Source organism: Saccopteryx leptura, chromosome X, assembly GCF_036850995.1.
Source record: "Saccopteryx leptura isolate mSacLep1 chromosome X, mSacLep1_pri_phased_curated, whole genome shotgun sequence".
Lineage (NCBI taxonomy): Eukaryota > Metazoa > Chordata > Mammalia > Chiroptera > Emballonuridae > Saccopteryx > Saccopteryx leptura.
This window is the reverse complement of record NC_089516.1, coordinates 107,897,219-107,912,916: the sequence shown is the minus strand read 5'-3', so window position 1 is coordinate 107,912,916 and position 15,698 is coordinate 107,897,219.

The following is a 15,698-nucleotide window of genomic DNA, read 5'->3' as shown; positions in this document are numbered from 1 at the left end:
CTTCTTAATACATCTTTTCTTAATTTTCATCACTGCTGGTTGGAAAAATTCACAAATATTCAGTATGGAATTTCTCTATTTATGTGGTTCATAAATCCTTCTTAATTTTGATTCACAAACTTCACTTTTCATCTACAGCTGCCATCATTTCCATTTTTCCTTCCTTTCTCACCGTACAGAGGCCAAGAAGCTGTATATCTTGGATGATCTTTCCAGACTATCCTGTATGACGCATTCTTCCTTCTGTCTGGTACAGACTCACTCTCTCTCTCAACAAAGAATGCATACCATTTTGTGTCCCCTTAACCTGCCTCAACTTTATGTTTTACTAATTTAGCTATTAAAGTAATTAACAAAATAAGACAAAGCCTGCTCTTTTTGTCCTTATTACACTTATGCTGTATCCCTGTACATACCGAGTGTTTATCCTAAATGACTAGGTTAAGCAAAAGAAAAGCATTTATTTCGAGATATATTTAAGAATTGCAGGGATAGTGAGACAGGGAGAGTTTCTGAGCTTTGGTTCCATTTGGAAATAGAATTCCTTCCTCATACTCTTCCCTAAATGGGACAGAGACCTCTAGGCCAGACATAAGTAAATAATGTCAAGCTACAACTGAGTTTATCATGGAGACAAAATGCTCTGAGGGTATTTTGGAAGATGCACAAGAATTAGCTCAGACAATAGCAAGTGCAAAATAAAACCCTTCTTGGGGAAGTCATGACTTAAAAAACTCGAGTTTCCATGGGCAAAGAAACCCACCTTTCCATGAGAAAAGTCAGTTTGTGCTTACTTTTTCAGTAGGGTTAGGCTAATAGAACAATTTATCCTTTCCATAATGTGCCCCAAAATCTGTTGTCCTATGGATGGGAGTTCAATTTCTTTGTGTTCCTAGAGAAATTATCTAGAAGCCAAAAGGAGGAAAGTACAGGGAGGTAGATTACAGGTCAACATAAAGAATAAGTTTTGAACTGTGAAAACTGCCTAAAAATCAAACGGGATGCCCCAGGAGGTGGTATTTGTTCAGAAACTAAGTGATAATATCATCAAAAGATTTAAGAATAAATGTGATGGAGTCTGACTAGTGGTGTCTCAGTGGATAGAGCACTGACCTGGGATGCTGAGGTCCCAGGCTCAAAATTCCAAGGTCACCAGCATGAGAGCAGCTCACCAGCTTGAGCCCAAAGTCACTGGCTTGAAAAAGGGGTCACTGGCTCAACTAGAGCCCCCTGTCAAGACATGTATGAGAAGCAATGATCAACTTCAACTAAAGTGCCACAACTATGAGTTTATGCTTCTCATCTCTTTCCCTTCCTATCTGTCTATATGTCTGTCTCTCTCACAAAATAAATAGATAGATAATAGATAAATGTGGTGGGGAGGAGTCGAGTATTTTTTCTGACCCCTAATAGTCCATAATTTTATAAGTTTTCTAAATAGTCTCTAGCACCTGTAGGCCTGCATGTGTTCTTTTATACCATTGCCACTCTATCCAGGCATTCCTTCTCAACCAACTTCTCCCTACAGCTCTTAGTCTAGATGAGCCCTTGGACTGATTCCTGCACTCACAGGAAGCACACATGAAGTTTCCAAGTTTCCTGGCTGGGACAGGTGCTCACATGAAATTCAAATAAGCTTTGTGCTAGTCTCAAAGATGTTTTCCAATTCATTTTACCTCATTTTGCACCTTAATTGCCTGAGGCTCTTATGAACTTGGCCTTTTGACCAGATGCTGGATTTGTTTTTCAGTAGTTTGGTCCTCCAGGTTCTTGCCTTCCCCAAGATTGCTGACCTGTTGCTCTGACCTTTGATTTTGCATAAGCTTTTGGACTCTAGAATTCCTACATCATTTGCAGCATTTAAACATGTGAGTTTAAATCCAGGCTTCTCTGCCACTTACCAGTTCTGTGATCTTGGACAAGATAGATGTCCTCTTAGGACATCAGTTCCTTTTTTTGAAAGGTAGAGAGAACAAAAGCAACACCTATATAATTGGGTTGTTATAAAGATTAAATAAAGTACATAAAAGGCCAATCGCATTAGTGATATTTTAAGGCATAAGAAGCACCCTAGAAAATATTTGAGCAACAATTAACAGAGATCTGTGGGCAGCTACAGCATCCCTCTTCAACCTCAACTCCTTGCAGACATCCTCCTTGCCATTCTTTGCAGATGTCTCAGTAACTACCTGGGTCCCCAAATTTAGTTTTGCTTTATCTGCACCTTGAGTATCTCCAAAAGAAATTTAAAGTGTCTTATAGTAAGACAGATATATGATAAAACCTCTACACATATCTTTCCCCCTTCCCTGTTAGATGACATCTGAATAACCATGTTTCTGCAATGCAGTATAGCAGAGTAGGGAAAGAGGTGGGCTCTGGAGTCAGAGTGCCTTAATTTTAACCCCACCCTTACTGCTTATAGGCCATGTGAGCCTAGGCAAGCTTCCAATTCCTTTCACGCTACCCCAAATGAAAAATAGAGGTGACAATAATAGAACCTTCCAATTCCTTTCACGCTACCCCAAATGAAAAATAGAGGTGACAATAATAGAACCTACTTCATAGTCTATGTGTGGATTATATGAATTAATATATACCTTAACACTATGTTCCTGAGCCATAGTAGGTATCCAGTTGATGTTAATTGTTATTGTTTTCCCCTGCACAAAGGGCATATGTCACACTCCTGTAAATAATAATAATTCTTAATAGGTATCAACCTAAAAAAATTAAAAAAAAAACAATTCAAGAGACAAAGCATTTATTTCGGATCAAAGGATTGCAATTTGGGGACACAGATTCAGGCAGAAACCAAAATAGTGTCACAATTACAGGATGAAAGCAGAGGTTTTTATGAGAAAAAGAAAAGGAAAAATTCTGTGAAAAGAAGAAGAAATATCTATTGGTGCTGACAAGCTGTGCTACTCATGGCTATACATGATTGGTTACTGATTCTATCTTCAGATAGAAATCATTAGTCCTTGTGACCATCATGTCCGCTTTTCTGCTGACTTTACAAATAATTGTTTGTAAAACTATTGTGGTACAGCCCAGACCAAAGATTGGACTCTGTCCAAAAGGACAAGCAAGGCGGTTCCTCTAGAATGGATGCTCCAGCTCTGTTTTAAAATGGTTCCACCTATGCCAACTTTCATGTAGGTTTGGGGGGAAGACAGCATTAGGCAATCCAGGAAAGGAAGCAAGTATACTTTCAATTCCACCTTTTCAGGTGTTTTGAATAAAACTATTATACATGCAAACATGAATCACTGACCTACTCAGTTGCTGACCTAGACTTTTGCATACTCTTGTTTTCTCAATCATATCTTTTAACTCGTCGCTAGACCTTGTCACTCTCATGAACAGTCTTGACATTAAATTTCTCTAGGTTTCCACAGGGGACATAATCTTCAACCTCTAAGAGCTCTGAACAAGCACCATATTCACAAAGCAATATTAAATTACAAACACACAGGCCCCAAACCTAGTGATTGTTATACTTGTGTCTAAGGGAAGAAGCACCTCAAGATGCTCCCTAAGCATCAGGAGTGTTATCCCAAGACAGTCCAGATGAGGGAAGATGAGGTAGAGGCAGACAGGAGATAATCCATCGGTAGAAGGGGATGAATCTCACCACAAAATTCCGTGAAAATTAAGAATAAAAAGACTGATTTCATAAACAATTTTGGCTGAGGAAAAAATTAGCGAGTGACATTTGGAAAAAAGGAAGAGGGTTTACTGAAAATATATTTTAAGAGTAATATGGAATTCTCAGAAAGGTTTTAAAATTCTCCGTGCTCTTTATCTAGGTGCAGTCTGAGAATGTAGGTGGGCCAGGATGGACAACTCGCAGGGTTCTGTTCCTGCATCTAACATGTCTTTAATATATGACTCTGGGGCCATTTCTTGCCCTCTCAGTGCCACTTGTATTCATTATTCTTAAGATATGGAAAACCACCCTTGACCCTCAGATCCAGTGAAAGAACATAAGCAGCATAGATATAAAAAGAAGTTTCCCAATCTTCATTCCAGTTCTGCATATAAGCTGGACTCCAGCAAGAATCCGAAACAATGACTTCTTTGCTAATAATATGCTTCCTTCCAGGAAGCTGTTTTGTAAATACAGAGGCAAAGGTTTGGAGGGTTGGGAGAAATCATGGAAGCTCTGGCTTCCCAGGCTACAGAGTTAAATTCGTTCATATGTGCAAGGCTTTCTTATTGTAGCTGAGGAAAGCAATATACTCCTTGAGGCTATCTTGCCTCTGTGAACCCCTCAGCCAAATCACCTTCAGTAATTACCCTTCTCACTCATTCAATTAATATTTATTCAGAGTCTACAATGTGTCAAGTATTATAGTAGGAATTAAATATACAAAGAAGAAAAAAGGAAAAGAAAGACTTTAATAACCATCAATTTTATGCACTCCAGGCAAGGGCTTTATGTTGCCACCCTACCTTCATCCTGTCCCAAATGCTGCTAGTCAGACAGCCAGTGTTTCCATTGTTGAATCATCCACAGAATAACTTAGTTTGCCTCTTGTGAGTCATGTAATTTGCTTACATAAGCATCCAGGCTTGATTTAGAACATCATTTCCTCACAAATGACAGTTTTCCCCTTATTCAGTTCTCTGACTCACCTCTCACAATGCTCTTCCCATGGCAGACACCTCCTAAGGTTAAGGATTTCACAGTTATGTTTCAAAGACTTCTAACATTCCACAAAGAGGTCATGGTGTTTCTGAAAGCATTCATTTGAATTACAGTAATTATACTTTTAAGTTGTTTCAAAACATAGTAGAATAATAACATACTCAAATGGAGTAATAAATTGTAATACATTACAAACTACTACACTGTTCATTTCTGCTACCGACTGAATTACTTTTTTTTTATTTAGCTAACACTGGGGAACAATTTTTTTAAAATTTTTTCTTGCATGAGACTTGAGAACTGTTTCTATATATATCTGCATCACTGATTCCAAATCTGAAATCCATTTTATGGTGCATGCTCTAGTTTTTATGCAATTTTAATTTCTTTTTTGTTATACTTTATAGCATGCATTGGTTTTTAAATTGGAGTTAAAGGACAACAACTCTTGGATTGAACATAACCACAAGGCAATTAATGTTTTACAAACATCACTTTTACATAATTGTAGTTGTTTTTAAATGTAAAAAATTAGTATGTGATAAAAACACCCTCTTATTTTGTTTTAAGATTGAATCATGGCTTCTTCAAGTAGGCGTAAATGTAAGAATAGTCCTGACACCTTCTGTTATATATGTGACTGTTACACACTTCAACGTCAAAGGCACAATATTTCATCATTTGTGACACGTGCATATATTGCCTATTTTCAAGTTACCCTTGGTGATCAAGACAAGAATTGGGCCCTGGCCGGTTGGCTCAGTGGTAGAGTGTTGGCCTGGCATGTGGGAGTTCCGGGTTTGATTCCCAGCCAGGGCACACAGGAGAAGTGCCCATCTGCTTCTCCACTCCTCCCCCTCTCCCTTCCTCTCTGTCTTTCTCTTCCCCTCCCGCAGCCAAGGCTCCATTGGAGCAAAGTTTGCCTGGGCGCTGAGGATGGCTCTGTGGCCTCTGCCTCAGGCACTAGAATGGCTGTGGTTGTGGCAGAGCGATGCCCCAAGATGGGCAGAGCATCGCCCCCTGGTGGGCATGCCGGGTGGATCCCAGTCGGGCGCATGCAGGAGTCTGTCTGACTGCCTCCCCGTTTCCAACTTCGGAAAAAAAAAAAAAGACAAGAATGGGGCTCTTCATATTGTGTGTCATAATTGTGAGGAAATGCCTCGTGAGTGGACAAAAGGAAAACACAAAGGAATGCCTTTTGGTATTCCCATGGTTTGGCATGAACCTAAGGACCACAGCAGTGACTGTTATTTCTGTCTGATCCATACAAAGGGCATCAGCAAGAAAAAACAGCATATGATCGCATATCCTAATATTCCTTCAGCAATACGACCTATCCCACACTTTGAGACACTCTCGGTTCCAGTTTTCAATGGTTTTATTTCTTCTAAGGAGGAAGAAAGTGAACATGGTGATCAAGTGTATTTTGATAAGATGCATGAGGAAATGGCTGTAGAACCTGAAGGGTCTTCTTCTGATGTCAAGCAGTCATTAATGCCTCAGCAGTTTAGCCAACCTGAATTGAATGACTTAGTAAGAGATTTGGGGCTATCAAAGAAAGCAGCTGAGTTATTAGCCTCCAGGCTTCAAGAAAAGAATGTACTTCACCAGTCCGTGAAGTATCCCATTTCAGGAAGCCTGAAAAAATTTTTGTGGACTTTTTCCCAAAGACAAACATGTTGTTTACTGTCATGACATCAGTAGTCTTTCAGGCAGCTAGGTGTTACCACTTACAGTCCAACAGAATGGCGGCTATTTCTTGACAACTCTAAACGGAGACTGAAATGTGTTCTCCTACACAACAGTAATGTTTATGCAGCAGTTCCAATTGGTTATTCAACTCATCTGCAAGAAGATTATAATGACATAAAAATTGTCCTCAACTTTCTGAAGTATGAGGAGTATAACTGGATCATTTTTGTGGATCTTAAAATGGTAAATTTCCTGCTAGGACAACAGAGAGGTTTTACGAAGTATCTGTGCTTTCTGTGTTTGTGGGACAGCCGAGCTCGGGAGAAACACTGGACACAGAAGGAGTGGCTGAAACGTGAAGCTCTGGAAGTAGGGATGCAGAATATTGTGAATGAACCTGTAGTTAATCGAGACAGGATCATTTTTCCCCCACTTCACATCAAACTTGGCTTAATGAAGCAGTTTGTTTGGGCTTTGAATAGAGAAAGTGAATGCTTTCAACATATTATTTCTGCTTTTCCTGCCTTGTCTTTTGAGAAGATAAAAGCAGGTGTATTCAATGGACCTCAAATTCAAACCCTCATATGTGACAAAGAATTTGCCAGGAAGATAAATAAGGAGGAGAAAGCAGCATGGCAGTCTTTTGTGGCAGTTACAAAGAACTTCCTTGGCAACAAAAAAGCAGAAAACTATGAACTTCTGGTTCAAAGGATGCTGTTGGCTTTTCGCAACATTGGGTGTAACATGAGCGTTAAGATTCACTTCCTGAACAGTCACCTTGATAAGTTTCCCAAAAATCTTAGAGTTGTTAGTGATGAGCAGCCTACTGATGGAGCATCAAATGAGATTGTCCTCAACAAGTACACAAGTGCAAGAGCTACAAACGCAAATTTTTGCCTGAACAGAATTTAAATAAGTTTTGCGCAAATTTTATGATTAAAATAAGTGTTTTAATATGTTCTATTTCAAAATTGTAGACAAATTCTAATGCAATCATATCTTTTAGTGTATTAGTGTATTTACTGCATTATATAAATTATTATATTTTCACAAAGATGATGCCCAAGAAGACATTCTACTTCATTATGTTAAACTAAATGTTGAAAATTTTACAATAAGATAAAACCAAAAATCTTGAATTGCAAAACAACTGTAGCTTACAGAGTAAAACTAATGTCATATTTGTGATCAGCACACTCAAATTAGGTAAGAACAAGTGTTTTTGTGGATGCAACAAAAATTTTGTTCCCCAGTGTAATTAACTTTAACAGGGTGACATTGATCAAAAGTGTACATAAGATTCAGGTGAATATTCCTATAGCATTTGAATCGTTGGTTGTGTAGTATACCCATCACCCAAAGTCAAATCATTTTCTGTCACCTTCTATTTGTCCCTTTTTACACCCTCCCCACCACCTCCTCCCCTCTCTCCATTCACTCAAGTTCCCTTGCCCCTCACCCACATTTCTTTCCCCTAGTAATTACTTTAATTTATCGAAGTCCATAAGTCTCAGTTTTATATCTCACCTATGTGTGAAATCATACAGTTCTTAGCTTTTTCTGATTTACTTGTTTCACTCAGTATAATGTTCTCAAGGTCCATTCACGTTGTCATAAAACGTCATAATGTCATCGTTTCTTATGGCTGAGTAGCTTTTCATTGTATATATGTACCACACCTTCTTTATCCAATCCTCTTTCAAGGGATACTTTTGCTGTTTCCATGTCTTCGCCACTGTGAATATGCTGCAATGAACATGGTGGTGCATGTGTCTTTACATACCAATGTTTCCGAGTTTTGGGGTTAGATACCTAGTAGAGGGATTGCTGGGTCATATGGTAATTTTATTCTTAATTTTTTGAGGAACCACCATACTTTCTTCCATAATGGTTGTATTAATTTGCATTCCCACCAGCAGTGACTGAGGGTTCCTTTTTCTCCATGGCCTCTCCAAGACTTGTCATTACCTATCTTGTTGATAATAGCTAATCTAACAGGTGTGAGGTGCTATTTAATTGTAGTTTTTTTTAAATTTTTTTATTATTTATTCATTTTAAAGAGGAAGACAGACAGAGAGAGAGAGAGAGAGAGAGAGAGAGAGAGAGAGGAGAGAGAGAGGAGAGAGAGACAGGGGGGAGGAGCTGGAAGCATCAAGTCCCATATGTGCCTTGACCAGGCAAGCCCAGGGTTTAGAACCGGCAACCTCAGCATTTCCAGGTCGACGCTTTATCCACTGCGCCACCACAGGTCAGCCTTATTGTAGTTTTGATTTGCATTTCTCAAATAGTTAGTAAAGTTGAGCATCTTTTCATATATCTGTTGGCCATGTGTGTGTTCTCTTGGGAGAATTGTCTCTTCAGGTCCTCTCTCCATTTTTTTAATTGGATTGTTTGCTTATTTGTTGTTGAGCTTAATGGGTTCTTTATATATTTTGGATATTAACCCTTTATTGGAGCTGATCTTTTTTGCAAATATCATCTCCCATTTAGTTTTCTCCCTTATTTGTTTTGTTGTCAGTTTCTTTTGCTGTGCAGAAGCTTTTAAGTTTGATATAGTCCCATTCATTTAGTTTTGCCTTTCTTTCCCTTGTCTTTGAGATCCAATTCATATTGTTATCTACAACCAAGGTCCATGAGCTTAGTATCTATGATTTCTTCTATGTAATTTATAGTTTCAAATCTTATATTTAGATCTTTGAATTAATTTTTGTGCAGAGAGACAAATTTTAGTTAAGTTTCATTCTTTTGCATGTGGTTTTCCAATTTTCCCAGCACCAGGTATTAAAGAGGCTTTTTTTCTTCATTCAGTTTTGGCTCTTTTGTCGAAGAGGATTTGTCCATATATATGTGATTTTATTTCTGGGATCTCAATTTTCTTCCATTGGTCTGAAAGTCTGATTTTTCTGACAAAATCATGCTGTTTTGATTATCGTGGTTCTATAGTATAATATGAAGTCAGGTAGTGTGATATTGCCGGCTTCATTTTTTTCCCTCAGGTTTGCTTTGGCTATTCTGTTTTTGTTTTGTTTTGTTTTTTTGATTCCATACAAACCTTGTAATCCTTTGTTCCATTTCTTTAGAAAATGACATTGGGACTTTGATAGGGATTACTTTAAATTTGTATTTTGCTTTGAGTAAAATGGTCATTTTAACTATGTTGATTCTTCCAATCCATGAAAGTGGAATATTTTTTCATTTCATTGAGTTTTTTAAATTTCTTTCAATAGTCTTTTGTAGTTTTCAGTATATAGGCTTTTCAAATCCTTTGTTAAGTTTATTCCTAAGTACCTTATTGTTTTTGTTGTTGTTGCAATTATAAAATAAATATTTTGAGGTCATTTTCTGAAGTTTCATTGTTGGCATATAGAAAAGCAGTAGATTTTTGTATGTTGAATTTATATCCCACAACATTACTGTATTAGTTTATTGTTTCTATAATAGTGTTTTGGAGGAGTCTTTGGGGTTTTCTCTATATACAGGATCATGTCCCCTGCAAAAAGTTATGCCTTTACTTCTTTTTTGTTGATATGAATACCTTTCATTTCTTTCTTTTGCTTGCCTGCTCAGGCTGAAACTTCCAGAACTATGTTGAATATGAGTGGAGAAAGTGGACAACCTTGTGTTGTTCCTGATTTTAGAGGAAAAAATCTTAATTTGTTTCACCATTTAGCATGATATTAGGTGATAGTTTGTCAATATGGCCTTTATTTTGTTGAGGTACTTTCTTTCTATTCTAATTTTTATTAAGTGGTTTTTTTTTTGTTTGTTTGTTTGTTTTGTTTTTTTTTTTCATTTTTCTGAAGCTGGAAACAGGGAGAGACAGTCAGACAGACTCCCGCATGCGCCCGACCGGGATCCACCCGGTACGCCCACCATGGGGCGACGCTCTGCCCACCAGGGGGCGATGCTCTGCCCATCCTGGGGGTCGCCATATTGCGACCAGAACCACTCTAGCACCTGAGGCAGAGGCCACAGAGCCATCCCCAGCGCCCGGGCCATCTTTGCTCCAATGGAGCCTTGGCTGCGGGAGGGGAAGAGAGAGACAGAGAGGAAAGTGCGGCGGAGGGGTGGAGAAGCAAATGGGTGCTTCTCCTATGTGCCCTGGCCGGGAATCGAACCCGGGTCCTCCGCACGCTAGGCTGACGCTCTACCGCTGAAGTGTTTTAAACATAAAGGGATGTTGTATCTTATCGAATGCCCTTTCTGCCTCTATTTATGGGATCATATGATTTTTGTTCTTTGTTTTATTAATGTAGTGTCTTATGTTGATCAGTTTCCATATGTTGAGCCATCCTTGTGCTCCTGGAATGAATCCCACTTGATCACAATGTATTATTTTTTTAATGTGTTGTATTCAGTTTGCTAATATTTTGTTTAAGATTATTGCATTTGTATTCATTAGAGATATCGGTCTGTAGTTTTATTTATTTTTATTGTCCTTGACAGGTTTTGGTATGAGGGTTATGTAGACCTCATAAAATGTGTTGAGTAGTATTGCTTCTTCTTTTGGGGGGGAGACTTAGAGAAGGGTAGGTACCAAATCTTCTTTGAATGTTTGGTAAAATTCACTAGTGTAGCCATTTTGTCCTGGACTTTTGTTTTGGGGGAGGTTTCTAATAGTTGTTTCTATTTCCTTTATGCTTGTAGGTCTATTTAGGTTTTCCACTTTCTTGTGGCTCAGTCTAGGAAGATCACATAGTTCTAGGAAGTTATCCATTTTTTCTAGGTTGTTAAATTTGATGGCATATAATCTTTCATAATATTCTACTATGATCTTTTGTATATCTATGATGTCTGATAATTTCTCCGCCTTCATTTCGAATTCTGTTTATATAAGTCTTTCCTCTTTTTTCCATAGTGAGTCTAGGCTGTGGTTTGTAGATTTTATTGATCTTTTCAAAGAACCAGCTGTTTGTTTATTAATTTTTTCTATAGTTATTTTTGTTCTCTATTTTATGTAGTTCTGTTCTAATTTTTACTATTTCCTTTCTTCTGCTGACTTTGGGTTGCCTTTGTTCTTTTTTTCTAATTCCTTAATGTGTGATGTTAAGTTCACTTGGTATCTCTCTTGTTTCTTAATATAAGCTTGTGATGATATAAACTTTCTTTTATTACTACTTTTGTTGTATCCCAGAAATTTTGATATGTAGTATTTATTGTCCTTTTCATTTGTCTGTATATATGTTTTGATCTCTCCTTTTATTTCTTCTTTGACCCAGTTATTTTTAGAAGTTTTTTTTTTTAATTTCCACATTTTTGTAGGTTTATTTACTTCCTTTATACAGTTGAATTTTAATTTCAAAGCCCTATGATTAGAACTTATGCTTGGTATAATTTCAATATTATTGAATTTGTTGATGCTAGTTTTGTGGCCCAAGATATGGTCTATTCTTGAGGATGTTCCATGTACACTGGTGAAGAATATATAATTTGACATTTTAGAATGAAATGTCCTCTAAATGTCTATTATGTCCATTTGGTCAAGAGTGTTGTTTAAGGCTGATATTTTTTATTGATTTTCTGCTTGGATGATCTATCTAAAGCCATCAATGGTGTGTTGAAGTCTCCAAGTATGATTGTGTTTTTGCCTGCTTTTATTTTTACATCCATTAGTAGATGTCATATACTTTAATGCTCCCTAGTTTGGTGCATATATATTAAGAAGTGTTATGTCTTCTTGATACAGTGTTCCCTATATTATTATGAAATGTCCATATTTGTTGCTGGTTACCTTTGATGTCTTGAAGTCAGCATTTTTCAGACATGAGTATATAAGTATGGATACACCTACTTTTCTTTGGATATTATTTCCATGGAGAATTCTTTTCCAACCTTTCATTTTGAATCTACTTTTGTCCTTACAGCTTAGATGTGTCCCTTGAGACAGCATATGTTTGTCTTTTGCTTTTTGCTCCAATCTGTTACTCTGTGCCTCTTTATTGGTAACTTCAGTCTATTTATATTTAAGGTAATTATTGATACTTGAGGATTTCGTATAGCCATTTTATGTTTTGTTTTCTGGTAGCTCTGTGTCTTGTATTGTTTCTCTCTTTTTTGTTTCTGTCAGTGGTTTTTGTTTGGTGGTATTCCATCCTTCTTTCCCTTTTCTTCTTTTTTAAGCTGTGTGTTTCAGTAGTGGCTTTTTTGTGGGTGGTTATCATTAGGTTATCAAGAGAAAAATGTCATATATACAAGAATTTTTTGTGTTATAAGTGCTTCAGTATTCTATACTTCTTTCCTACTGAAGATCTTTATCATCTCCACTTTTATGTTATTGTTGTTACAGATTATCCTTGTTTTCATTGTGACTTTATTTGAGAATTTACTTGTAGTTCTCACTTGTTTTATTCCTTGTGTCTAACCCCCTTGAGTATTTCCTACAGGGAGGTGGTTTCTGGTGATAAATTTCCTCAACTTCTATATGTATGAGAAAGTTTTTATTTTTCCTTTGTATTTGAAGGAGAGCTTGATAGATATAGTATTCCTGTAGGTAATTCCTCTCTTTCAGTGCTTTGAATGCTTGAGTCCACTCTTTTCTGGCTTGTAGAGTTTCTGGTGAGAAGTCTGATGACCTAATGGACTTTCCTTTATATGTTATAACCTTCTTTTCCCTAGCTGCCTTAAGGATTCTTTCTTTTGCATTGATTTTTGACAATTTTATTACAATGTGCCTTGGAGTAGTTTTGTTTGTATTGTGGTAACTCAATGTTCTCTTTGCTTCTTGAATTCAAAGCTTTAACTCTTTTCATAGATTTCAGAAGTTCTCATCAATTATTTGTTTGAATAGGCTCTTCATTCACTTCTCTGTCACTTCTTCTTCAGATATACCCATTAATCTTATATTGCTCTGTCTGATAGAGTCAGACAACTCTTGTAGAGCTCTCCCAGTTTTTTAAACTTGTGATTGTCTCTTCTCTTCTCTCTATAGCATCTATAATTGCCTGTCTTTGATATTACTGATTCTTTCCTCTATCTGGCTTGTTCTATTCATTAAATTTGGTACTTTAGTCTTGAATTAATGTATTATGTTCTTCATCTCTGTTTTTAAAGTTTCCATCCCCTTGGTGAGGTAATCATTTTGTTTATTAATTTGTTCCCTAAGCTCATTAAGTTGCCTCTTGGTGTCTTCTCACATCTTGTTGAGTATTTTCAGAACTTCAATTTTGAACTCTGTACAATTTAACTCCAAGACTTCCATGTGATTGAAATTCTTTTTCTGGATATTTTTTCCTGTTCTTTCTGAACTATGTCTCTGTATTGTGTAGTCATGGTATTTAATTTCTACTTCCTTGATGGCATTTGAGAGTGGTATTGTTAAGAACCCTAAAAAAACTAAAAAATTGAAAAATTAGAAACAAGACAATAAAATATATAACAATTTTAAAAATTATGGAAAGAAGAAAAAACACAGGAAAGAAGATCTAAAGCAAAGAAAAAATCAAAAACAAAACATCCACAAACAAATAAGAATAAAAATTTAAAAATAATGAAATTCAAAATGAAAAAGAGAAAAAGAATTAAGAAGAAAAAAAGAAAAAATGGGGGAAAAAAAGGAAAAATAAATTTCAGTTTTGAGAGATTTCTTCCAGTAGGTGTTGCTGTATTACAACTTTCAGCTCTTTGAAGTTCCTGGGTTGTCCACTGATTTGCTGTTGTAGCAATATATGGGTGGGGCCACAGTTGCATTGTTGTGTGGGGTATGTTGTGAGGGTTTTACAGCTCTAACAATGGCTACTTCAGGTCCAGGCTCTTCTTCCCCCATCTTAACAGATCTCGGGACTTGATGTTGAGCACTGCCGTTCTTCAGAGGAGAGCACGGCTCTGGAGAGTTAGCTGTGGGATTTGTCTCTACCATTGTTTCTACCACGAAATGAGGGAGCTGGGAGCTGGGATTCTAGGGGCTGCACTTTAGTTTTCTCTGTCTCTGCTGAGTTTTGGTTGCAGGCACATTATGGGAACACTGGCCATGATCTCATGCTCTGGCTGCTTTGGTTTGTCTCCCCTTCTGCCCCTCTGTCTCACTGCTTCTCCTAGCAGAAGATCTAGTCATTTCAAGTTTCCCTCTCCATACCCCTCAGACAAAATCCAGAGAGCCCAAGCTTCCTTCTTCCTTAAAGTTCAGCAGAAAAAAACCCCAGGCACTCCAGGTTTGTTTGCTCTCCTACCCAAAGCCCACTGCAAAGATGTTTTATCTTTCACCCTCTTTTCACCCTATTTGTTCTTTAGTCTATTCAGTGTGTGGATATTTCAGGCATACCTATGAGCCCAGCTGGGGTTTGTTTGCTGCATCATAGTTGTTCAATTTTGTTGAAATGAAAAAAAAATTTATTTTAGTGAAGGGAGGAGAGGCAGAGAGACAAGCTTGTACCCTGACCAGTATCCACCCAGTAAGCCCACCAAAGGGCAATGCTCTGCTCATCTGAGTCTGCTGCTCTGTTGCAACTGGAGCCATCTTTAAGCACCTGACACAGAGACCATGGAGCCATCCTCAGTGCCCAAAGCCAACTAGGTTGAACCAATTGAGCTAGGGCTGTGGTAAGGGAAAAGAGAGAGTGAGAAAGAAGGGGAAGGGGTGGAGAAGCAGATGGTTGCTTCTCCTATATGCCCCGACCAGAAATGAAACCCAGCACATCCACACACTGGACCAATGCTCTACCACTGAGCCAACAGGCCAGGTCCAATTTGTTGAAATTTCAAGGGGAGAATTTGGGAGTATCTTTCATGCCACCATTACTCTGACATCATTTTGTCAATTATTTTTTGATTAAGATCTTAACTGATAGGTATTCCTGCCATTTCTATTGAATTCAAGAGGCCACAAAATTGCAAGTTGAGCAATCCCAAAACATCCTATTTGCCATTTATCTGTCTGAGGTACGAATGTCTTTACACTGTGCAATCAAAACCTTACAGAAAAAAATAAATTAGATACTAGGACTAGAAATAAGAACCCAGAATTCCCTATTTTAAAGGTTTGTATTTATAACAATTTAATCCATGTAGTAACTAGACCCTAAGTAATAGTTTAAATGTGAACTTTAAATATGGTACCATATGTTTACATATTATAGCTTTTTATAAGATTCCACTTGATAAAAATAAAGCCTAGCATTAAGAAAAATCTTATGGCCCTGGCCAGATGTCTTGGTTGGTAAGATCATCATCCCAATACACAAAGGTTGTGGGTTTGATCCCTGGTCAGGGCACATACAGAAAGAGATCAATGTTTCTGTTTCTCTCTTCCTCCTTCTATCTCTCTCTAAAATCAATCAATAAAATTTTTTTAAAGATTAAAATTTATAAACCTTTGTCCTAAGGATTCTGAGCTGCTCACAAAGTTTAGTGGGACAAA